We start from the raw sequence: 25,433 nt of genomic DNA on the forward strand, positions 1-25,433 counted from the left end.
ACGCCATGTTCCACAATATACTAGAGATCGTTGTCAATAGCTTGTAGATGCATCTGCATCTTGGTCTTCCAGAAGGGAAAGTCCTTTCCTTCGAAAGTGGGACATGCTGCAGTAACCTTAATCATGCCCGCAGTCGACATAACTAAAACTCCACGTGGTTAAACCAAAATCACACACAAGGGAGTACCTTGCTCTGATACCAATTGAAAGTGCGTTATATCGACTAGAGGGGGTGAATAGGAGATTTTTAGAATTTCATCACTCAGGAAATTCCTTTTGAGTAAATTCCTCACTGATGACTAACTTACAGCGGAAACAGCAAAGGATCAGGAGTGCAAAGTTTCACTACAGCAATTTTTCAGGATGAAGAATGTGAAAACAGTTTGCATAGTATGCAGGCACGCAAAAAAACAGATGAGGATTAACTCGCGTAAAGAATTTGGGGTTGAGGAATTTCAGAGAAAGTCTTCAGCAAATTCTTCAAACAGTGACAGTGAAAATCATCAACACACAATCTGAGGAATATAAAGAGTTGAGGAAATAGAACCCGTTTCACAGTGAAGACAGTGGTTGATGACCGAGTTCCAACTTCTGTGACAGTTGTACATCTGGTTTGGAGCGGCTTGGTATTGAAACCAAAGGACACACAGTCCCGGGACACACAGTCCCTACCGTATTCTCCTTGGGCTAAGAACACACAGTCCTCGCCCAACACTCGTGGTAAGTCTTCAGGGGAGACTTCCAAACCCTCACAAACTTGGTCACCTAGCGATCCACAATTGACTGCTGGATTGCTCTAGACCATGACGCCTAACCGTCTGAAGGATGCACAGTCCTCAAAGGTAAAAGACTTCAGTCCCACATAGGAACAACTTCTTCAGTGATGCTCAATCGCTTGGTTTTGGTTTGTGGTTTGGTGTTTGGGGTATTTCCTCACTGATGAATTACTCTCGAAGATTCTGAGGAATTTGGGTTGCTCTTATGACAAGTGTCAGTTTCTAACGGAGCAGCCAACCAGGTAATGGTTGTGGGGGGTGGCTAATTATAGCCTGGGAGCATCCCGACATGATTTGACATTAATGCCCTTAAATAATATGACTGTTGGTGTAGATAAGACCAATGATGTAGCGTGGCTATCGATAACGGTCGGGACCCTCAACTGTGAGAGTCCTCATGTCTCTCATATTCCTCACTTGAGGCTTTTGGTAGGATTAGGCTTGGGTTGAGCATCATGAGGAAATTTATTCCAATGTGTTACCTCGACCCCCTTTAACATTACGGTGTTCCAATTACTCAAGTGTGAAGAAAATAAAACAGAAAGGATAAATCTTCATGCTTCAAAGTCTTCAGATTGAGTTTTTCAGGACACACCGAATTCCTCAATTTCAATATCTTCATGAGGAATATCAATTTCATCGCAAATTCTTTGCGATTCAATTCTTCAACTTCAGACCAATTTCTTCAACCGAAGATATACATTTTTAGGATTCGATATTCATCGAATATTTCAAACTCCTCAGCGACTTATAGATCATGTGTACACTCAAGAACACATTAGATACTTAACCTATAAGTCTTCAAACCACCAAAATCACTAAGGGGCACTAGATGCACTTACAATCTCCCCCTTTGGTGGTTGATGACAATTAGGTTAAGTCTTCAACAGGGATAAAAATAGGAAGTGTAAATACTCATTTGAGGAATTTTAAATCAAGATTCAGAGAGACTCCCCCTGAAGATGTGCATATCCTGAGGATTTTGCTTTCTACAGCAGATGCACATTGATGATTTATATCATGGAGATCTCCCCCTGAGTCTTGTAAATCAGGCATACATACGACATATAGTATGAAGAAATTGAGGATGCATCATGACAAATGGTATCTGACGAATTCCAGCATGCATGCATTAAATTTTTGAGGAATAAGCATGCGAAGAAAAACGTTCAAAAGCGTCAGAGTACCATCGGGATTAAGTTACAACTCATTACATAAAACACTTCAGAAGAGCCAATAGTTTGTAACTTAAATAAAGTTTATAAGCCCCCAAAATATCCCGCGTGAAGACTAACTCTCAAGTTTCTCCCCCCTTGTCGTCAAGTGACAAAAAGGGACAAACTAAGGACTAACGCCCGTGAAGACTTTCACTTCTTGGCAGTTGAGGAAGACGCATGAGGATTCTTGGGAGTAGACTTCCTCGTTGGACCGGTGGCAGTGTCTTGTTGATCTTCATCAGATTTAGCAGTGCGGAATGAAGAAAAGGAACTGTCCTCAAGGTTTGGAACTGGAATTGGCCTGCATTTCTTCTTTGGTGGCCATGACCAGTCGAAGTCCCGAACAAACTCCAATTCTTCAAGTTCTGCTGGAGTCTTCAAATAAGCCAATGTGGCCCAGGTGCGATCAAAAACCTCATGAAGATAATGATGGTTAAGCTTCACAACATTCTGCGTTTCATTGAGGGTTTTCACAATGGCGCCGAACTGGCGTTTGACCCACTTGTGATTCTGATCCACCTTCTGGTGAAGACTGAGAAGAAGCTCTCTAGTATTCAGCACCCTAGGAGCAACAGGACTTGGAGGATGGGTTTGAGTGTCATCCCATGAGGAATAAGCTTCTGGCTCTCGGAACTGGCCATCAAGGGGCCGACTACCTTCATCAATGACAGACTTGCCTTTTCCTTCAACAAGCTTGAAAGTCTTCTTGTTGACCCTGAGAGGAGGCATATAACCGATATGGTTGTTGAAATCAGCGTGATAATTGATGCCTGACCTGCGTCTGATGAATCTCATGATCCATGGATCATAAATCTTCAGGTCAAAAGGGGCCATAGCATTTTCGGCCAAAGTCCTCAAGAAGAAATCTTCCTGGATGTTGATGGGAATGCCATGTGTGATGTTGAAGAGGATATTCTTCATGATGCTACGATGTCTTCTTCATCATCATGGCCCTTGATTGGCGCAAGAACGCTGCAGAGGATTCTGTAAACCGTCCTGGGTTCATATTTCAGCTCATGGACCAGGAAGGTTGTTCTTGGTGGTTTCCCCTTAGCCAAAGGCTTCATCCAATCCAGGCAGCAGCTCACGTTCATCATACAACTTTACTGCCTGTTCTGAGGGAATTGACACTGGTAATTCATGCAACAGCTCATTGGCAGGAGCCTTGAAGTGTGTGTTCTGTGTCATCCAATCCAGCATCCATGTGTTCATGTCTGCTGGATCTCCAGAGATGTGCAGAGTTGAATAGAATTGAAGAATGAGTTCACTTTTCCAATCATAGATATCTGAGCACATTGGGAGGAGTCCAACTTCAAAAAGGACGTTGAGGACTAGAGCAAAGCATGGAATTTCTTGAAGCTCAACGTGAGGAATGTGCCTGTGCTGGAAAATCTTTTTTCTTCCACAAAACACAGAGGCATAGTAGTTGAGTTGTGTCCTTGTCCAAAACTTCAGATGCCTCATGCGAGGCTTGTCATAGGGATTTTCTCCAATGAAGAACATGCATTCTTCAAAGAAGGATTCCTTTTGAAACTTTGGCCGCTTGGAGAATGACTGATGCTGCATTGGCTGAAGATTTTGCGGCTTGACTTGAGGAGAAACAATCATTGCAGTTTCTGGGTTGAGGACGACAAGGGCATTCTCTGGATCTGGTGCATTGTCGTCAGCATGTTCCTCAGGGTTAGGAACTTCATCTGCTTGAGCTTCAGGCTGAGGAGCATGCTCTGGTTGAGGAATGTCATCAACCAGAGCTTCCTGTTGAGGGTTTTGCTCTGGAGGAGGAATTGGTTCATCCTGAGCCTCAGCTTGAGGGTTTTGCTCAGGAGGAGGAATTGGGTCAGCCTGAGCGTCGGGTTGAGGATTTTGCTCAGAATTGTGAATTTCATCTGGCTGAGGATTTTCACTTTGTTTTTCCTCAGCTTGAGGAGCTTGCTTGGTGGAGGAGCCAGATTCATCAGCTGGTGCAGCTGATCCTTGTGCAGTTTCTTCAGGAGGAATGAAGGACTGAGGACTGTCATCAATGCGAATTTCCTCATCAGTATGTTCCTCAGATTCAGCATTCTTCATTTCCTCATCTTCCACGCGCTCCTTGTCGTCGCTTTGGAAGGGAGTCATCTCATATGATGGAGCAACGTTGAGAGGCACAGGATCCAGAGGTGCATTTTCTTCAAGAGCTTTGAGGCGCTTGGCACTCGGTTGATTCTTCTGCTGATGAAGCTTTTCTTTTCTTGGCTTCCTTTTCAGGAGCCCTGGTCTTCTTCACGTCTGATGCAGACGGAGTCATTTTCTTCACCTTTGAAGCTTTTGGTGAAGGTGTTTTCTCAGTTGAAGCAGTCTCATCAGCTGGAGCAGAGTCATCAACTGGCTTAGAAGCACTAGCTGGAGCAGAGTCATCAGCATGCTTAGAAGCAGCTGGAGCAGTTTCACCAGCTCTAGCAGAGTCATTAGCTGGATTTTCCTTGACAATTTCCTCAATAGCCGGTTCATCAGCATGGCTTACTTGAGTGATTTCCCCAGCATCAGCAGTTTCATCAGCTCGTTCTTCAATCAGAGGCTGAGGAGTTGGTACTGGAGGAGCAGCCTTCTTGTTGTAATCATCAACTGCGTCAGTGGAAAATTTGATGAATTTGTTTTTGAGACTTTGACAATCAGAAAGCTTAGAGTACTTGTCAGTCAAAGTCTTCAATTCAGCCTGTGTTGACACAAGTGCATCAGGCGTCAGGTTGAGGAGATTCTGCCTGAGGAATTTCTCCTTTTTGAGCTTTGCAACCTTAGTCTGTATGGCTTGCTGCTCCTTCCACTTGGCCTCTTTGGTGAATGTGGCCACCATGTGGCTGATGCTTGGGGGAAGCTTCAAATCATCGATTGGAGTGTTGGGGTCCTCATAGCAGATGTTGATGTAATCCAGAGGACTTTTGGGTCCATGGCCAGAGGAATGGAGCTACCAGAAGTTTGAGCTACCCTCTCTTGCTTGTTTCTGATGATGGCTTGCGGAGTGTCATCATCAAATTCATCACTACCTTCTAATGCAGAAGGAACCTTGATGAGTTTGCTTGGGCTTGGTCTTGTTCCTCTCCCAGCAGTCACCTTAGTCTTCAGGGGAATCGGTGAAGACTTTGCCTATCACATCCCTGACACCTTAAGCAAGTTAGCTTGTGCTCATGTATTCTTTGCATTGCATCTATGAAATTCTCAACAAGAACAAAGCAAATGATGAAGGAAAATGCTAAAACCCTAGCCACTTAAAAGTGAGGGAAAATTTCAAACTAGCTAAAATCAATGAACCCAAAATGGCCTCAAGAAAAGTTCAAACTTTCTGATAAATCATGACAGTAAATGAGCAATGAGGAAAACCATTTTCTTGACACTTTAAGCATTTTAAATAAATGCAAAAAGCTACTGGTTTCAAGTTTTAAATTTGAAATCAGAAATTTTTAAACTTTCAAAAATGTTGAAAACTTTAGAAATGGTTGGAAATATTCCAACAAATATTCTAGGGTGCTCAACATAATTTTTTCAATTTATTTGGGAGTTGAAATAAATAGAAAATCAGTGAAATAGCAAAACAGAAACAAAAACAGAAAGAAAATGAAAAATCCTTACCCGTCGCCTAACCTGGCTCGTCCCAGCAATTCCTGTCGTCTTCCTCCCCCGCCAGTGGGCAGCAGGAGGTGGCCGCCGCGTACTCCGGCGCGGCCACGCACCTATGCGTCTGCCTGGCCGCCATCTCGCGCTGGCAAGCCCGGGGATAAGCTCCCCGAGCCCATGGCTATCCATTCCCAGCGCCAGTTCCCCCCTCCTCTCGGATCTCTCCTCCCTCCTTCTACCGCCATTGGAGCCCGAGCAGAGCTCGAGCTCGCCGTCGATCTAGCCGACCCTTCTCCCTCCTGAGCCACGCAGTAGGTCCGCCGCACCTCCCTGAAGCTTCCTAGCCCCGAGCCCGACACTGAGATGCAGTGAAACGACGAGCAGCAGTTGTCTTCTTCCTCGGGTCACCGAAGATCGCCGCCGACGTTCTCCCTCTCCAGGCCGTCCCCGAGGAAACTAGCGCCACCACTGCACTCCCCGTGAGCATGCGGTCATTTCCCCTAAGCTCTCCCCGTCGATCCCCTCCTCTAGGCTTAGTTCCATCGGAGCCCGACGAGGACCGCCGCTGCAGCTCGTCGCCGGTAGCCCTCCGGTGACGGGTTTGTCCGTCTGAGGCCACCAACAGCCTCAGGACATCATGTAGATGCGCTAGGTGCCCAGCCCCGCGCGTTTTGACCCCGTATTCGATGGCTTCGACGATGGCCGAACTTGGTCGCCGCCAAGCTCGTCGCCGGCGTTGATTCCGGCCACCCCAGCCCCTGGGGCTTGTCCCAGCGTGTGCGCCATCGAGTGGCCGTTCCTCTGGTGCTCTCCGCGCCGAGTTTTGCCGTCTGTGCGCCATTTCCGAGCCCCCCGACGTTCTGGTGGTCGCCGGAGGCTCCCCGCCGGCGAGGACGACCTCGCCGCCGGTGGATCTCAGCTGGCCTGAGCCACTGACGAGTGGGGCCAGCCTCTGGACAGTTTAGAAATAATAAAAATAAACCAGATAAGTTAATAAGACACTGACATGTGGGTCCAGTAGGATTAATCAGCTAATTAAGTTTAATTATAATCTAAAACTAACCAGAGACACTGACTAGTGGGTCCCACTGGTCAGGTTTGACTTTCAACGGCCAGCTGGGCCTGCTGATGTCATGCTGATGCAGTAAAAGTATTTTCCAGTATAAAAATAATTCCAGAAATGTTTAAAACTTCAAAAATTCATAGAAATTAATCTGTAACTCCAATGAAAATAATTTATATATGAAAAAGTATCAGAAAAATTCAAGGAATCTGAATATGCTATTTTCAATCATGTTTGAAAAAGTTACAGAACCCAAACATGTAGATTAATGAATAAGTCAATTCTTATAAATACTTTATAAATGGAATATGGAAGAATTTAAATTTCTTTTTTTTTTGACATGATCAAACATTGTTCTAATAACAAACCAACAACTTAACATGAAATCCCATGCATGTTAACATCAAGTTGATCTAAGCATCAGGTCGAATCAATTAAATCGGTATCCGAGAATACCCCATTTGAGGTGATATTTGAATTTAATTCAAATCAATTTCAAACCTAATACATGTTGATTATATTAGTATATCACCTTGCATTCTCATGCCATGCTCATGCATCATCTTGTTTGCATATGATTGTTATTGATTGTTGCCATTCATTTCGGTAGGCTCCGCACCCCCGGATTCCACCGAATATCCGTCTGACGGATATTGTCCCTCCTCCGAGCAACAAGGCAAGCAACCATTTTGATCATCCCGATAAATCCCATGTTTTTGCTCCTGCACTTGTTTATTGCATTAGGATCAAATGCTTCAACTGCCTTTGCCACGTTAGTTGAACCCACTTCCTTTGCATGACCTATCCTTGTCACAGTAAATAGCCGAACCTTGCAACCTAGCATACCTGGTAGTTGCTTGAGCCATGATGTGCCTTATCCTGCTATGCATGCTATGCTTAGAGTTGTGTATGGTCTGTCATCTGGGAGATGAGCAGAATTGTGAGAATGCATTCGGTAAGCAAAGGTTGTGTGTTGAATCTGATTTGGTAAAGGTACCGGTGAAAGGCTGTGTAGGAGTACATGGCGGGTTGTTTCATTGGAACCGTCCTTAGGAACCGAGTTCCGTGTATGTAATCCAAGACTAGATACTACCACATGCTGGGCCCTGAAATATGACCCCGCTCGGCTTATTAATCGCTTAGTACTCGGTCCAGCAGTTGCAAGTAGTTTCTGGTGTTTATAGTAATGCTGGAGGCCGTGCATGGTGCTGACCTGAGAGGTGGGCCGTGATGCGGTAGGCAGTGGCACGGTGTACCAAGTGACACCCGGATGGTGGGCTTGGGAACCCTGCGCACATCGTTTGAGGCCGTGGCGGAAACCTCGGCCGGACTTCCGTACGGGTTACTCTCAGATAGGCGATAAACCTAGACTAGGTACTAGTGTGGTTAACGGTCGTGGCCGACTCCCTCGCTGGGCTTCCGCTTGAAGGTTGCCGAGGTGCATGACGTGCACATGGCGATAAGTGGCGAGAGCGTGTGTGACGAAGTACACCCCTGCAGGGTTATGATCTATTCGAATAGCCGCGTCCGCGGATATGGACTACTTGGAGACATATGTTGTTCATACATAACTTCAATGGCTACTCATAAAATTGTCAAGATAAGCGTGAGTGTCGTGGACGGCATTTCCGTATGGAGACGGAATTATTCCACGATGGTGTATTGTTGTGGTGTTGGTGGACTCGTGTGCGAGAAATCAAGTTGTCAAAATTATTTAAAAATGCAAGATGTCTAGCCACGAGTCAAATGCTGTCTTTCCGCATGAAACCCCACAATACCTTCTTGATAGTTTGCATGAGTAGATAGTTATCCTAAAGTCTTGCTTAGTACCTTCGTACTCATGTTTGCTTAATAAATGTTGCAGAGGTTGCTAATGACCCTAATGGAGGGTTCTTCGTAGACATCGACGACGACAAGTAGCTGGTGTCCCAGCTACGATCTGGCCCTACGTTGGATCTGTAGTATAGTCAGGCCATGTGTCCCTTTAGTTGCACGTGTCTGTACTCAGACAGTTTTAAACTCTTCCGCTGGCTTGTAACTAAATGACTTCTATTATGGGTCGTGAGACCCCTAATGTGTAATATTATGTGTGTGGCTCTTCCGAGCCTCTTAAATAAAACTTGTATGTTTATGGTTATGTTGTGATGCCATCGATGTATCTATACATATCGGTATGCCATGCGTACGTGTGTCGTACTTGATATGTATGGGGTTCGATTACCTAGTCGTGAACTTTAGTAGCACTCCTCACAAGGAAATGCCCCTTTGTGATCCAACGAGCCATGGTAGTTCGCTACTGCTCCGGACACATTGGTTGACCGACATGTGTCCTTCTTAGCTGCTGTGTCTGTCCCCTTTGGGGAAATGTCACGCGATGTAATGGAGTCCTTGTAGCTTGCTACGACTCGTCTACACTCGCTGGTGACCGACACCTGCTTTGTTGGGTCATGTATGCCTGTCCTTTTGCGGTACTGCCACTTTGGTTTATGACTAGACATGTCGATCCGGGTTCTTTGACATTGGAATGCTAGCGACACTATTGCATACGTGAGTCAAAAGACGCAAACGGTCCCGGCTAAGGTAAGGCTGCAGCCGTGGAGTTAACCGTGCGTGAGACCGCAAAGGGATGCGATGTGTTACATGCTGGATTCCTATGGCTTAGGATAGGGGTCCCGACAGCGTTGGTATCAGAGCCTGACTGACTGTAGGATTACTAAGCCAAACTGGTCGAAGTTGAGTCTAGAATTGCTTTAGTTATATATAAGGGAATTGTTTGTGGAAGGGAACGTAAGACTCTTGTTCTCTTCTCAAGTTATTCTATTCTGGTCATCCTCGTCTTTTCTGCGGGAATTAAGGACTAGGTTACTCATCTTCTTCTAGGCTCGTGTTTCTGATCAGTAGATTATAGGACTACGGGTCAAGAGATATTGGGTTTCTTTCATTCCTAGGAAAAAGGAAGTAAGCTTGATGTCCAGAGAGTTGAACTTGATAGTTGAGTGGTTACGCTATTCCATTTGTGGGTTGTCTTAAAATTTGTTTTTGAGCATTTAGAGCTGTTATGCTGCCCAATTTTGCATTCAGAGCTCTAATGCTTTTGCATTACTCTCTATTTACAGATGCCTGGCCATCCTTCTTGTCAGGTGGTACGTCTGACCAGGTGCATTGATGTGCCGGGCCATACGGCCATGCTGGTCAGGGTGATGTCGGTGTGCGGTTACCGCTGGTACCCCGAGTACACAGTGGAGGAACAGTACCGAGACTTCAACCAGAGCTAGTACATCTGCACTGTTAGGGTATTTCTAGACTACCCTGGAGCTGAGAAGCCAATCCATTGGTCCTATGGGGTTGGGGGTCACTGTTGACATGGTAGTACAAGATGCTTCCTATTCAATGTTGACCATTATGAGAGCGAGACATGCACTGCTGTAGAATTCAGAGTTCTGCTATGTTCCAGCCTCTCAGCCTGGTGAAGAGGGATACCTCAGTGGAGTCTATTTTGATTCTTCTATGGAGAATCCACTACTGCAATCCACTATTGAGATGCTAGAGAACAGAGACAGGGATGCTCGTGCTCTCCGCATGGAGCTTTATGCTACCCGTGCCCGTCTGTGGACGGCTTTGACGCAGCTGGCACCGGTAGTCCAGACAGGGTACGAAGATATGGAGATGTTGAACCCTGTTAGGACCCATCTTCCGGCTCACGTTGACTGGCCAGCTATAGGAGGAGTCACACCTCTTCGGGGGCCCCTCTTACCACCAGTCAGGGGACCAAGGCCACATCCTTGTCCTTACGGATCCCAGGGATCTCAGGCTAGAGTGTTTCCTGATCCGCAGGTTGAGCTTCCAGGTCATGGAGGTAATCTCTATGAGATGTTCTATGCGGATGCCTGAGCTGTGAGCGGAAGGATAGTATGGTAGTAGCCGTACGTTCACAGTCCTGCGTGACTTGTGAAGTATGCCTGTAATGTGAAATGAATTCCGGAGGCCTAGATAAATAATGTATAGGAAGCTTGTAAGCCTCTGATGGGTAGTTTCATAATTTCAGTAGTTTGCTCTTCGGTTAAGGTTGTACTGAACTATGTAAGGGTGTGTATGAACCATGGTGTATATATAGCAGTTGCTTGTTACCATGCTGTTTGGATATTCATTTCCGCATTCAGTGTGTTCAGTACATTCTTAATCCATAGCTAGTATTGATATGATATTGGTCTAAGCTGTGAGTTGGTTTGTCAGGATGGTGTTCACCAGGTTGAACCGTGCCCCTGGTCATGAGCAAGGCGAGGGTAGTCAAGCGTCGCAGGAAGACCTGCCTCACCCGCCCTCTCTGGCGGAAGTGATGCTTGAGGCAGAGAGAAATAAAAGGGAGACCAACCGAATGTTAGAGCGTATTGAGCAGAATACGGCTCGTCAGCCTAGGAATGCTGTAGTGTCCCTCAACGACTTTGTGAAGTTGAATCCTCCAAAGTTTCATCATTCCATCGATCCCCTCTACGCTGATGACTGGCTGTGCAGCATCTCACGCAAGATTCGCTCTGCGAATGTGTCTGAGGCCGACAAGGTGACCTTTGCGGCGTATTTCCTGGAAGGACCCGCCAATCTGTGGTGGTAGAACTTTGAAGCTATGCGTCCTGCTGAACCAGTAGCCACATGGGCAGACTTCAGTGCAACCTTTCGTGTGCACCATATTCCAGAGGGCCTGATGGACAGAAAGAGAGAGGAGTTATGTGCCTTCACTCAGGGCAAGTTGTCTGTGGATGCTTATAGCCGCGAGTTCGGTAACCTCGCCCGCTATGCAACAGAGGAGGTGTCTACTGACGCCAAGAAGCAAGCAAGGTTCCGTAAGGGTCTGAGCCCTGAGCTTCGTCGTGATCTGCGCCTTCACGAGTGTTCAAGCTTTCAGGCTCTGGTCAACAAAGCGATCAGTGCCGAGACTGGTCACACTGACTTCGAAGCCACAAGGAAGCACTCCCATGACTTCGGCTCGTCTTCTGGTTCCGCGTTTCCAAAATGCAGGCTGTGGGTTCCGAACAGTTCTCTGCCGCCAAGATACACTCCGAGGCCATCCTACGTGGCGCCTTAGACGAATCAGGCCAACCCTCCAGCAAAAGCTTATGGTGGTCCAGCTAGCAATGCTGCACCACGTGCGAACCAAGTGATATGCTACAAGTGTGGAGAACCCGGGCACTATTCTCGTGAGTGTCCTCAGAATGTGGGTGCCAAGCAACCCAGAAAGTCCGTCGGGCAAGCCAAGTCGGGCAAAGCTTACTATGTGAAGCCAACTCCTGCACGTGGCCGTGTGAACTATGTGTCAGCAGAAGAAGCTGCAGAGGATCCCGATGTCATGCTGGGTACGCTTCTTGTTAATCATCATCCAGCGTCCGTTCTCTTTGACACTGGGTCTTCTCATTCCTTCATTTCAGAAAGTTATGCACAGTTGCATAACATGTCTTTTTGTGATATGCCAATTCCATTGGTTGTCCAAACTCCTGGTAGTAAATGGTAAACCTCTAGGATAACCTATGACAATGAAATTCTAGTAGACAGACTAGTTTTTCTAGCCTCATTGATAGCATTGAAATCTTCTGATATTAATGTCATCTTGGGCATGGACTGGATGTCAGCTCACTATGCCAAGATTGATACCCATTCTAGAAATGTCCAGCTTACCCATCCCTCGGGGGAGATAGTAAATGTCTCTACTCGAGTTGCCAAATGCCAACTCTATTCCCTAAATGCCAACCCTCTTCCGGAACTTGAAGATATTCCGGTAGTCCGTGACTTTCCGGATGTTTTTCCAGAGGAACTGCCAGGAATTCCACCTGACAGAGATGTAGAGTTTGTGATAGATCTTGTTCCGGGAACTGTCCCAATAGCCAGAAGACCTTATAAGATGGCACCCCTGGAGCTAGCCGAACTTAAGAAGCAATTAGATGAGGCCTTGAACAAAGGTTTCATTCATCCTAGCTCTTCTCCTTGGGCTTGCCCCGTCCTCTTCGTCAAGAAGAAAGACGGAACGGATCGGATGGTTGTAGATTACCGACCAGTTAATCTGGTCACCATAAAGAACAAGTATCCGCTCCCCAGGATCAACGATCTGTACGATCAGCTCGCTGGATCCTCAGTCTTCTCCAAAATGGATTTGAGGTTGGGAAACCATCAAATCAAGATCAAGAACGGGGACATTCCAAAAACGGCTTTTGTTACTCGTTATGGCCAATACGAGTACACCGTCATGTCTTTCGGTTTAACCAATGCCCCAGCCACCTTCTCTCGTCTGATGAATTCAATCTTCATGGAGTATTTGGATAAATTCGTCATGGTATACCTCGATGATATTCTCATCTACTCGAAGAACGAACAAGAACATGCCGAGCATCTAAGGCTAGTATTGATGAAACTTCGAGAGCATCGCCTTTATGCCAAGTTTTCAAAATGTGAATTCTGGTTACCAGAAGTGACCTATCTAGGACACGTAATCTCTAGTAAGGGTATTGCTGTCAATCCCGAGAGAGTTCAAGCTGTCCTTGATTGGACTCAACCAGAATCGGTTAAGCAAGTTAGGAGTTTTCTTGGTCTAGCGAGCTATTGTCGCCGCTTTGTCGAGAATTTCTCCAAGGTTGCAAAGCCTCTAACTGAACTCCTCAAGAAGGATAAAAAGTTCGAGTGGACACCACAGTGTGAGCATAGTTTTCAGGAACTGAAAAGACGCGTGACTTCCGCACCTGTGTTGCTACCACCAGATTTTTCTAAGGACTTGGTTATCTATTGCGACGCCTCGCGACAAGGATTAGGTTGCATTCTCATGCAAGATCGTCATGTGATCGCATACGCATCTCGACAGTTGCGTCCACATGAGGATAATTATCCCACACATGACCTTGAGCTTGCAGCTGTGGTCCATGCACTAAAAACTTGCGACATTACCTTCTGGGTAATCGTTGCGAAATATTCACTGATCACCAAAGTCTGAAATATATCTTCACCCAGCCGGATTTGAATCTCAGGCAAAGACGGTGGGTTGAGTTGATCTCGGATTACGACTTAGGGATAACTTACACCCGGGGAAGGCCAATGTTATGGCCGATGCACTAAGTCGTAAATCTTATTGTAACAATTTGATGCTACAACAAGGTCAACCACATCTCCATGAGGACTTTCGGAAGTTGAATCTTCATATTGTTCCTCAAGGATTCTTTTCTACCCTGGTGGCGAAGCCTACTCTTAAGGATCAAATTATAGCTGGCCAAAAGCGTGACAAGGGTATATCACGGATCAAGGAGAATATTTTTAGCGGAAATGCTAAAGAATTTTCCATGAACGATGAAGGTGTTGTGTTCTTCCAGAATCGTCTAGTGGTTCCTAAGAACCCACATCTAAGGCAGTTAATCCTTAAGGAGGCTCATGATTCTCCTCTCACCATTCATCCCGGTAGTACTAAGATGTATCAGGACCTACGTCAGAGGTTCTGGTGGACTAGGATGAAGAGAGAAATTGCTGAGTTCGTTGCAAACTGCAACGTTTGTCGTCGAGTTAAGGCAGAACATCAAAGGCCTGCTGGAACCCTTCAACCTCTAGCTATTCTTGAATGGAAATGGGATAAAGTTAGCATGGATTTCATTACCGGATTTCCCAAGACCAAGAAAGGGAATAATGCTATCTTTGTGGTCATTGACCGTCTTTCCAAAGTGGCTCATTTTCTTCCCGTTCGTGAGAGTATAACAGCTAGCCAGCTAGCAGAGTTATATATCTCCCGAATAGTGTCTCTTCATGGTGTTCCCCTGGAGATTAACTCGGACCATGGAAGTATCTTTACTTCTCGCTTCTGGGAAAGTTTTCAGAATGCCATGGGGACTCACTTATCTTTTAGCACTGCTTTCCATCCTCAATCAAGTGGTCAAGTAGAAAGAGTGAATCAAATCCTAGAAGATATGCTCCGAGCTTGTGTTATATCGTTCGGTATGAATTGGGAGAAGTGCCTTCCATTCGCTGAATTCGCTTATAACAATAGTTATCAATCAAGCTTGGGCAAAGCTCCTTTTGAAGTTCTCTATGGACGAAGATGTCGAACACCTCTTAATTGGTCAGAAACCGGAGAGAGGCAACTCTTTGGCCCGGATATGATCCAGGATGCAGAAGAGCAGGTTCGCATTATTCGTGAAAAGTTGAAAACAGCCCAGTCTCGTCAAAAGAGCCAGTATGATTGTCATCATAAGGCTGTGACCTTTGAAGTTGACGAGAAGGCTTACCTTCGGGTTACACCTTTAAAGGGTACCCATCGATTCGGTATCAAGGGCAAGTTGGCTCCTCGTTACATTGCTCCTTTTTGCATTCTTGCCAAACGAGGAGAAGTTGCCTACCAGTTGGAACTTCCTCCGCATCTTTTCAAGGTTCATGATGTCTTCCACGTCTCGCAACTCAGGCGTTGCTTTTCGGATCCTATCCGTGAAGTGGACCACGAAACGCTTGATCTCCAAGATAACCTTTCATACCGAGAATACCCGGTGCGTATTCTTGATCAAGCTGAGCGTACCACTCGACGTCGAAACCTCAAGTTTCTTAAAGTTCAATGGTCAAATCATTCTGAAAAGGAGGCAACTTGGGAAAGAGAGGATCGTCTCCGACTTGAGTATCCTGCGTTATTCCCGACGACTTCTAAATCTCGGGACGAGATTCCTTTGAGTGGGGGTGAGTTGTCACATCCCTGACACCTTAAGCAAGTTAGCTTGTGCTCATGTCTTCTTTGCATTGCATCTATGAAATTCTCAACAAGAACAAAGCAAATGATGAAGGAAAATGCTAAAACCCTAGCCACTTCTTAAAAGTGAGGGAAAATTTCAAACTAGCTAAAATCAATGAACCCAAAATGGCCTCAAGAAAAGTTCAAACTTTCTGATAAATCATGAAAGTAAATGAGCAATGAAGAAAACCATTTTCTTGACACTTTAAGCATTTTAAATAAATGCAAAAAGCTACTCGTTTCAAGTTTTAAATTTGAAATCAAAATTTTTTAAACTTTCAAAAATGTTGAAAACTTTAGGAATGGTTGGAAATATTCCAATAAATATTCTAGGGTGCTCAACATATTTTTTTCAATTTATTTGGGAGTTGAAATAATTAGAAAATCAGTGAAATAGCAAAACAGAAACAAAAACAGAAAGAAAATGAAAAATCCTTACCCGTCGCCTAACCTGGCCCGGCCCAGCAATTCCTGTCGTCTTCCTCCCCCGCGAGTGGGCAGCAGGAGGTGGCCGCCGCGTACTCTGGCGCGGCCACGCACCTGTGCGTCTGCCTGGCCGCCGTCTCGCGCTGGCAAGCCCGGGGATAAGCTCCCTGAGCCCGTGGCTATCCATTCCCAGCGCCAGTTCCCCCCTCCTCTCGGATCTCTCCTCCCTCCTTCTGCCGCCATTGGAGCCCGAGCAGAGCTCGAGCTCGCCGTCGATCTAGCCGACCCTTCTCCCTCCTGAGCCACGCAGTAGGTCCGCCGCACCTCCCTGAAGCTTCCTAGCCCCGAGCCCGACGCTGAGATGCAGTGAAACGACGAGCAGCTGTCATCTTCTTCCTCGGGTCACCGAAGAACGCCGCCGACGTTCTCCCTCTCCAGGTCGTCCCCGAGCAAACTAGCGCCACCACTGCACTCCCCGTCAGCATGCGGTAATTTCCCCTAAGCTCTCCCCATCGATCCCCTCCTCTAGTATTAGTTCCATCGGAGCCCGACGAGGACCGCCGCTGCAGCTCGTCGCCGGTAGCCCTCTGGTGACGGGTTGGTCCATCTGAGGCCACCAACAGCCTCAGGACATCATGTAGATGCGCTAGGTGCCCAGCCCCGCGCGTTTTGACCCCGTATTCGATGGCTTCGACGATGGCCGAACTTGGTCGCCGCCAAGCTCGTCGCCGGCGTTGATTCCGGCCACCCCAGCCCCTGGGGCTTGTCCCATCGTGCGCGCCATCGAGTGGCCGTTCCTCTGGTGCTCTTCGCGCCGAGTTTGGCCCTCTGTGCGCCATTTCCGAGCCCCCCGACGTTCTGGTGGTCGCCGGAGGCTCCCCGCCGGCGAGGACGACCTCGCCGCCGGTGGATCTCAGCTGGCCTGAGCCACTGACGAGTGGGGCCAGCCTCTGGACAGTTTAGAAATAATAAAAATAAGCCAGATAAGTTAATGAGACACTGACATGTGGGTCCAGTAGGATTAATCAGCTAATTAGGTTTAATTATAATCTAAAACTGACCAGAGACACTGACCAGTGGGTCCCATTGGTCAGGTTTGACTTTCAACGGCCAGCTGGACCTGCTGATGTCATGCTGATGCAGTAAAAGTATTTTCCAGTATAAAAATAATTCCAGAAATGTTTAAAACTTCAAAAATTAATAGAAATTAATCTGTAACTCCAATGAAAATAATTTATATATGAAAAAGTATCAGAAAAATTCAAGGAATCTGAATATGCTATTTTCAATCATGTTTGAAAAAGTTACAGAACCCAAACATGTAGATTAATGAATAAGTCAATTCTTATAAATACTTTATAAATGGAATATGGAAGAATTTAAATTTCTTTTTGTTTGACATGATCAAACATTGTTCTAATAACAAACCAACAACTTAACATGACATCCCATGCATGTTAACATCAAGTTGATCTCAGCATCAGGTCGAATCAATTAAATCGGTATCCGAGAATACCTCATTTGAGGTGATATTTGAATTTAATTCAAATCAACTTCAAACCTAATACATGTTGATTATATTAGTATATCACCTTGCATTCTCATTCCATGCTCATGCATCATCTTATTTGCATATGATTGTTATTGATTGTTGCCATTCATTTCGGTAGGCTCCGCACCCCCGGATTCCACCGAATATCCGTCTGACGGATATTGTCCCTCCTCCGAGCAACAAGGCAAGCAACCATTTTGATCATCCCGATAAATCCCATGTTCTTGCTCCTGCACTTGTTTATTGCATTAGGATCAAATGCTTCAACTGCTTTTGCCACGTTAGTTGAACCCACTTCCTTTGCATGACCTATCCTTGTCACAGTAAATAGCCGAACCTTGCAACCTAGCATACCTGGTAGTTGCTTGAGCCATGATGTGCCTTATCCTGCTATGCATGCTATGCTTAGAGTTGTGTATGGTCTGTCATCTGGGAGATGAGCAGAATTGTGAGAATGCGTTCGGTAAGCAAAGGTTGTGTGTTGAATCTAATTTGGTAAAGGTACCGGTGAAAGGCTGTGTAGGAGTACATGGCGGGTTGTTTCATTGGAACCGTCCTTAGGAACTGAGTTCCATGTATGTAATCCAAGACTAGATACTACCACATGCTGGGCCCTGAAATATGACCCCGCTCGGCTTATTAATCGCTTAGTACTCGGTCCAGCAGTTGCAAGTAGTTTCTGGTGTTTATAGTAATGCTGGAGGCCGTGCATGGTGCTGACCTGAGAGGTGGGCCGTGATGCGGTAGGCAGTGGCACGGTGTACCAAGTGGCGCCCGGATGGTGGGCTTGGGAACCCTGCGCACATCGTTTGTGGCCGTGGCGGAAACCTCAGCCGGACTTCCGTACGGGTTACTCTCAGATAGGCGATAAACCTGGACTAGGTACTAGTGTGGTTAACGGTCGTGCCCGACTCCCTCGCTGGGCTTCCGCTTGAAGGTTGCCGAGGTGCATGACGTGCACATGGCGATAAGTGGCGAGAGCGTGTGCGACGAAGTACACCCCTGCAGGGTTATGATCTATTCTAATAGCCGCGTCCGCGGATATGGACTACTTGGAGACATATGTTGTTCATAGATAACTTCAATGGCTACTCATAAAATTGTCAAGATAAGCGTGAGTGTCGTGGACGACATTTCCGTATGGAGACGGAATGATTCCACGATGGTGTATTATTGTGGTGTTAGTGGACTCGTGTGCGAGAAATCAAGTTGTCAAATCTATTTAAAAATGCAAGATGTCTAGCCACGAGTCAAATGCTGGCTTTCCGCATGAGTAGATAGTTATCCTAAAGTCTTGCTAAGTACCTTCGTACTCATGTTTGCTTAATAAATGTTGCAGAGGTTGCTAATGACCCTAATGGAGGGTTCTTCATAGACATCGACGACGACGAGTAGCTGGTGTCCCAGCTACGATCTGGCCCTACGTTGGATCTGTAGTATAGTCAGGCCATGTGCCCCTTTAGTTGCACCTGTCTGTACTCAGACAGTTTTAAACTCTTCGGCTGGCTTGTAACTGAATGACTGCTATTATGGGTCGTGAGACCCTTAATGTGTAATATTATGTGTGTGGCTCTTCCGAGCCTCTTAAATAAAACTTGTATGTTTATGGTTATGTTGTGATTCCATCGATGTATCTATACATATCGGTATGCCATGCGTACGTGTGTCGTACTTGATATGTATGGGGTTCGATTAACTAGTCGTGAACTTTAGTAGCACTACTCACAAGGAAATGCCCCTTTGTGATCCAACGAGCCATGGTAGTTCGCTACTGCTCCGGACACATTGGTTGACCGGCATGTGTCCTTCTTAGCTGCTGTGTCTGTCCCCTTTGGGGAAATGTCACGCGATGTAATGGAGTCCTTGTAGCTTGCTACGACTCGTCTACACTTTGCTAGTGACCGACACCTGCTTTGTTGGGTCATGTATGCCTGTCCTTGTGCGGTACTGCCACTTTGGTTTATGACTAGACATGTCGATCCGGGTTCTTTGACATTGGAATGCTAGCGACACTATTGCATACGTGAGTCAAAAGACGCAAACGGTACCGGCTAAGGTAAGGCCGCAGCCGTGGAGTTAACCGTGCGTGAGACCGCAAAGGGATGCGATGTGTTACATGCTGGATTCCTATGGCTTAGGATCGGGGTCCCGACATTTTCTTCGAGCATGTTGCAGACGGGACTGAGGAGCTGGAGACAGTGGGCAGTTGCTTCACTATCGGCTTCTGTTCAGGCTTTGAAGCCTTTGGTGGTGCTGAGGGTTTTGGTGCTGATGTTGGTGCAGCTTTCTGAGGCATTTTGTCTTGAGGCTTTGAAGCCTTTGGTTTTGGTGGTACATACTTCATTTGAGGAATGGCCGTACCAGAAGTCTCAGCTGCAGAGGAAGTGGCGACAGTTGCAGCAGCAGCAGATTCTTCATTGAACTTCCTCACAGCAACTTCTACTTGCTTCTGAAGCTTTGACAAGTGTTTTTACTTTTCCTCGGGATAGTCATCAATTGTCTTGAGGCTTGAGGGGTGTGCATCCTGATAATCCTCAAGAGGAGGCCGTTTGCCAGGAGGCTTCAGAGCGAATTTCTTCGCATACTTAGGAGTGATGAATCTATACTCTTGCCACTCCTTAGCCCATCGGTGTTCTATCTTTTGAAACCTTATCTTTCTCTTGGGCATAGATTCTTGTTCATCAGGAGTGCAGTATTCCAGGTATATATCCTCAGGGATATCTATGGCAGTGTTCTGCTCGAGCTTCTTGCCACCCTTTTGCTTCCTTTCATCTTCCATTTTCTTCAGCTGAGGCTTTTGCTGAGGAAATTGAGCTCTTGAGGATTCTGATGAAACTTGCAGATTTTCTTGAAGAAACGCTGCAAATGAGTTAAGTTGATGAGAACCTAGAGATTCATCAGCTCACATGTTTGTACCTGTGAACAAAGTATAGTTGCGAGGAATTTGGAGAGGTCATATGCGTTCTCAGATTTGATGAAATGGATTTTTTTGAAAGTTGAGGAATTTGACCAGTGGTTGAGGAATTCGTCTAAGCACACCGTTCTTGGGTTCCAGAGTTGTACAGATTCAAAAATTTGCACAATTGAGGAATCTCGTGAAAATCTTAGATGCTTAGTGAAGTTCATCAATAATTGGGTGATAGGCAGTGTTTGAGGAAAAAGAAACTGATGGATACATTAGGAAAAACAGATTTCACATCTCCAAGGTAAAATAGTAGATCAAACGAGCAGTAAAAATAGGGTTTTTATTTACCCTAGATGGCGCGCACGAAGAACAGAGAAGTGAGTAGCAGTAGATGCTCTTCGTTGCGAGTCCAATGCGCCCTAACTTGGCAACAGAGGACAGCTACGGCGGCGGCGGACGAAGATGGTCCGATTCCGGCGTGGTTTTGGCGACGGAGAGGTCGAGGCAGCCAAGCTCTTCTTCGCCGGTGTCGAGACTTCTAGCAGTGGCGCTAGGGCTTTTGAGCTTTGCTGTAGCAGGAGGGCGATGGGACGAAGAAGATTTTACCTAAGGGAGATGGGGACATATTTATAGCCAGGCGGTAACTGTTGGCGCAAAAATATCGGACCAAATAGCCCGTGTCTCTACGTCTCCGCAGGACACGTGTAGCCCACAACCGAAGCGGTGGAGATCGTGGTTATCCGAACGAGGAAAGTGGGGTTCAGTTACTGTGTAACAATAAAAAAATATAATTTTGAAGATTTGAGGATTTTGTTACAAAATCATTAGCTGACAAGGACGCAGTGAGGATTTCGAACAAAGTTTCAAGTAGAACACATATGAAGAATTGAATAGACTGGGTGAGAGTAGCATAGAGGGAAAGTAGGGTCCGATCACATTCACTTAGATGAAATATCAAATTGAAGAAATAGCTATAAGTGAATGTTGTTGAGGACTTGAAATCACAGCCTATCTAGGTAAGCGAAAATCATCAAGTGTTTTTGAAGAATTTTGATTAACTTGAGGATTTTGTGACAAAGCGTCATGATGATGAATTTCAATTTTGAAGAAAAACAAGTTTGAAGAACAACTGTTTTGAAGAAAATCGTCTTTTGAAGAAATTCAACTTGAGGAATTTCAAGTTGGGTGGTGGCGTGACCCACCATATAAGAATGTTGATTACAGACGCCACGTACAATTGTCGTAGGGCCGTGAGAATCAATTTTTTGTTGATTTCCTCACACTAAGAGTGATATTCTTCATTGGTTGAAGAAAATCGATTCATCGTGTGTTGCACATCTAAGTCATCAATTTTGCATAAGTGTTAGGATGTGTGCATGTTTTTACAAAACATTTGAAGATTCTAAGATATTTAGCTCACACCGCAATTTGCAAAACCTTTTCTCATCCAAGGGCTTAGTGAAGATATCTGCCAGTTGATCGTCAGTCTTCACATGGTCTATGAGGATATTGCCCTTGAGGACATGGTCATTAAGAAAATGATGACGAATCTGGATGTGCTTAGTCTTCGAGTGCTGTACTGGGTTGTATGCAATCTTTACTGCACTCTCATTGTCGCAGTAGAGAGGCACATACTTCACGTTAATGCCGTAGTCCTTGAGGGTTTGCTTCATCCATAGCAATTGAGCACAACATGAACCAACAGCAATGTACTCATCTTCGGCAGTGGAGAGTGAAACACAGTTCTGCTTCTTTGAGGGCCAGCAGACTAGTGATCTTCCGTGGAAATGACATGTGCTAGAGGTTGACTTGTGATCCACACGGTCACCAGCATAGTCAGAATCAGAATATCCCACAAGATGAAGATTTGAGCCCTTGGGGTACCATAATCCTAGTGTTGGTGTGTGAGCTAAGTATCGAAGAATATGCTTCACAGCCTGATGGTGTGATTCCTAAGGTTTTGCTTGAAAACATGCACACATGCAAACACTAAGCATTATATGTGGCCTAGATGCACATAAATAAAGTAAAGAGCCAATCATAGAGCGATATACCCGTTGATCGAATTCTTTACCATTTTCGTAAGTGCAGAGGTGGCTGTTAGTAGGCATTGGAGTCTTGGCACCTTTGCATTCATGCATGTCGAATTTTCTCAGAACATCCTTGAGGTATTTCTCGTGTGATATGAAGATTCCATTGCGTTGTTGACGAATTTGAAGACCTGAGAAGAATTTCAGCTCCCCCATCATAGACATATGATATTCTTCACTCATGAGGTAAGCAAATTCATCAATGTAACGTTTGTCAGTACAACCAAATATGATGTCATCGACATATATCTCGCACACAAATAGTTCATTATCATAGGATTTAGTGAAAAGAGTTGGATCGAGTGAACCAGGTTTGAAGCCTTTCTTCATGAGGAACTCCTTCAATGTATCATACCATGCCCGAGGGGCTTGGTTGAGACCATAGAGCGCCTTTTTAAGTCTGAAGACTTTGTCTCGATTCTTTGGATCCTCAAAACCTGGGGCTGAGAAACATATACTTCTTCCTCAATCTTACCATTGAGGAATGGACTTTTCACATCCATTTGATATAAGATGATGTTATGATGATTAGCACAAGCAAGTAGGATTCGAATAGCTTCAAGTCTAGCAACAGGTGCAAAAGTTTCATCAAAATCTATTCCTTCAACTTGTGTGTAGCCTTGGGCTACAAGTCGCGCCTTATTCCTCACCACTTGACCATTCTCGTCTTGCTTGTTTCGGAAAATCCACTTGGTTCCGATGATATTGTGCTTGCGAGGATCTGGTCGTTTGACGAGCTCCCATACATCATTCAGCTTGAACTGAAGAAGTTCGTCTTGCATGGCTTGGATCCACTCCGGTTCCATGAAAGCCTCAGCAACTTTTGAAGGTTCTATGATAGACACAAAGGAGAAATGCCCACAAAAGTTAACTAAGTGTGAAGCTTTTGAGCGAGTGAGAGGACCTGGCGCATTGATGTCATTGAGGATTTTGTCAAGTTCCACTTCATTTGCAATCCTCGGATGAGGTGGTTGAGGATTTCGTCTGGGCTGAGAAATTGGTTCTGGAGCAATTTCCTCAGGAGCATTTTTTTGATTTTCATCAGTGCTGGGAATGATTTCTTCATCAATTTCCTCAGTGGGAACAATGTCTTCAGTAGCTTTGAGCTTTATTGCTTCCTCAGGAGACAACTTATCTGGATCAGGAGGCAATTGCTCTCTTTGCGAGCCATTAGTTTCATCGAACCGCACATATACAGTCTCAACAACCTTGTTGTGATAGTTGTTGAAGACTCTGTAGGTGTGCGAGTCCTTTCCATAACCGAGCATAAAACCCTCATGTGCCTTAGGTGCAAATTTTGAGCTATCGTGAGGATCTCTAATCCAACATTTTGCACCGAAGACTTTGAAATAACTTACATTGGGTTTCTTGTCAGTGAGGAGTTCATATGAGGTTTTCCTGAGGAATTTGTGAATATATACACTGTTGATGATATGGCACGCAGTGTTGATTGCTTCATGCCAAAAGTGACGAGGAGTCTGATATTCTTCAAGCATGGTTCTTTCCATCTCAACCATAGTCCTGTTCTTCCTTTCGACGACACCATTCTGTTGAGGAGTATAAGGAGCAGACAATTCTGAGTAATACCAAGTTCATCAAGATAATTATCAAGACCAGTGTTTTTGAAATCTGTTCCATTATCACTCCTGATGTGTTTGATCTTGACGCCGAAGTTCGTCGAGGCCCTTGAGGAAAATCGTTTGAAGACTTCCTGCACTTCAGTTTTATATAAAATTATATGCACCCATGTGTATCTGGAATAATCATCAACTATGACAAAGCCATATAAAGATGTTGCATTTGTTAGTGTGGCATAATGAGTAGGTCCAAATAGATCCATGTGAAGCAATTCAAATGGACGAGTAGTGGTCATGATAGTCTTCGAGGGGTGCTTGGATCTGGTCATTTTCCCAGACTCACAAGCACCGCAGAGATGGTCCTTGAGGAATTTGACTGATTTGATGCCGATGACATGCTTCTTCTTTGCGAGCGTGCGCAAATTCCTCATGCCTGGATGACCAAGTCTTCGATGCCACAACCACCCTTCTGAGGTTTTTGCTAGTAGGCAAGTGGCTGGTTGAGGACCTGTAGTGAAATCAACAATGTACAAATCCCCTCTTCTAACACCTTTGAAGACTTTGGATCTGTCAGATTCCATGATGATAACACATCTATATCTACCAAAGATAACAATCATATCAAGATCACAAAGCATCGAGACTGACATGAGGTTAAATCCAAGGGATTCAACAAGCATCACTTTGTCCATGTGCCTATCCTTGGAAATAGCCACTTTACCAAGTCCCAATACCTTGCTTTTACCTTTGTCAGCATATGTGATTTGCTTCAGGGGTGATGGAGTTAGTGGCATATTCATCAGCAAGCTTTTGTCACCAGTCATGTGGTGTGTGCAGCCACTATCAAGAACCCACTCAGTACTCTTGGGTTTGTCATGCTGCAGATGAATTAGTACAACTTATATCTCATATGCTTCAGACTTGAAGAATATGATATCAATTTCATCAAATAGGAATTTCATCATAAACAAAATTATAAGGACGTGTGAAATATTTCTATTTCATCAATATTAGCTTGCGTCCTATCTAGCATTTTCCTCAGGTCTCCAGCAAATTCTTCAGATGATGATTTTCATCTGGAGACCTGACCTGCAGAAGTGATTAGTTCAATTTCTTCACCACCCATATATGAAGGGGTGGTAAAGCATTCATCATCCTGCGAGCACCATATGAGAAGGGGGGCATTGAAGCTAATGCACTTCTTCTAACAGTAGGGGGTTAGAGTACTCAAATGAATATGCAGAGAATTTATTTGAGGATTTATGAACATAATGATTTGAAGAATAACGCTCATATTCATATTCCTTGTAATTTCCCTCCATGTTAGAAGCATTAGCACGGGTCCGAGCATAGTTTTGACCAGTTGAGGATTTTGATCCTCTTGAAGACTTTGGTCCTCCTGAGGAATTTGATCTGGGGTTCAAATTCTTCATAGGTGGAGTCATGAGGACATTCACCTGAAGATTTACAAGGCAACTTTTGGGAACCCAGATTTTCCTCAG

This window comes from Hordeum vulgare, chromosome 2H (assembly GCF_904849725.1).
Source record: "Hordeum vulgare subsp. vulgare chromosome 2H, MorexV3_pseudomolecules_assembly, whole genome shotgun sequence".
Lineage (NCBI taxonomy): Eukaryota > Viridiplantae > Streptophyta > Magnoliopsida > Poales > Poaceae > Hordeum > Hordeum vulgare.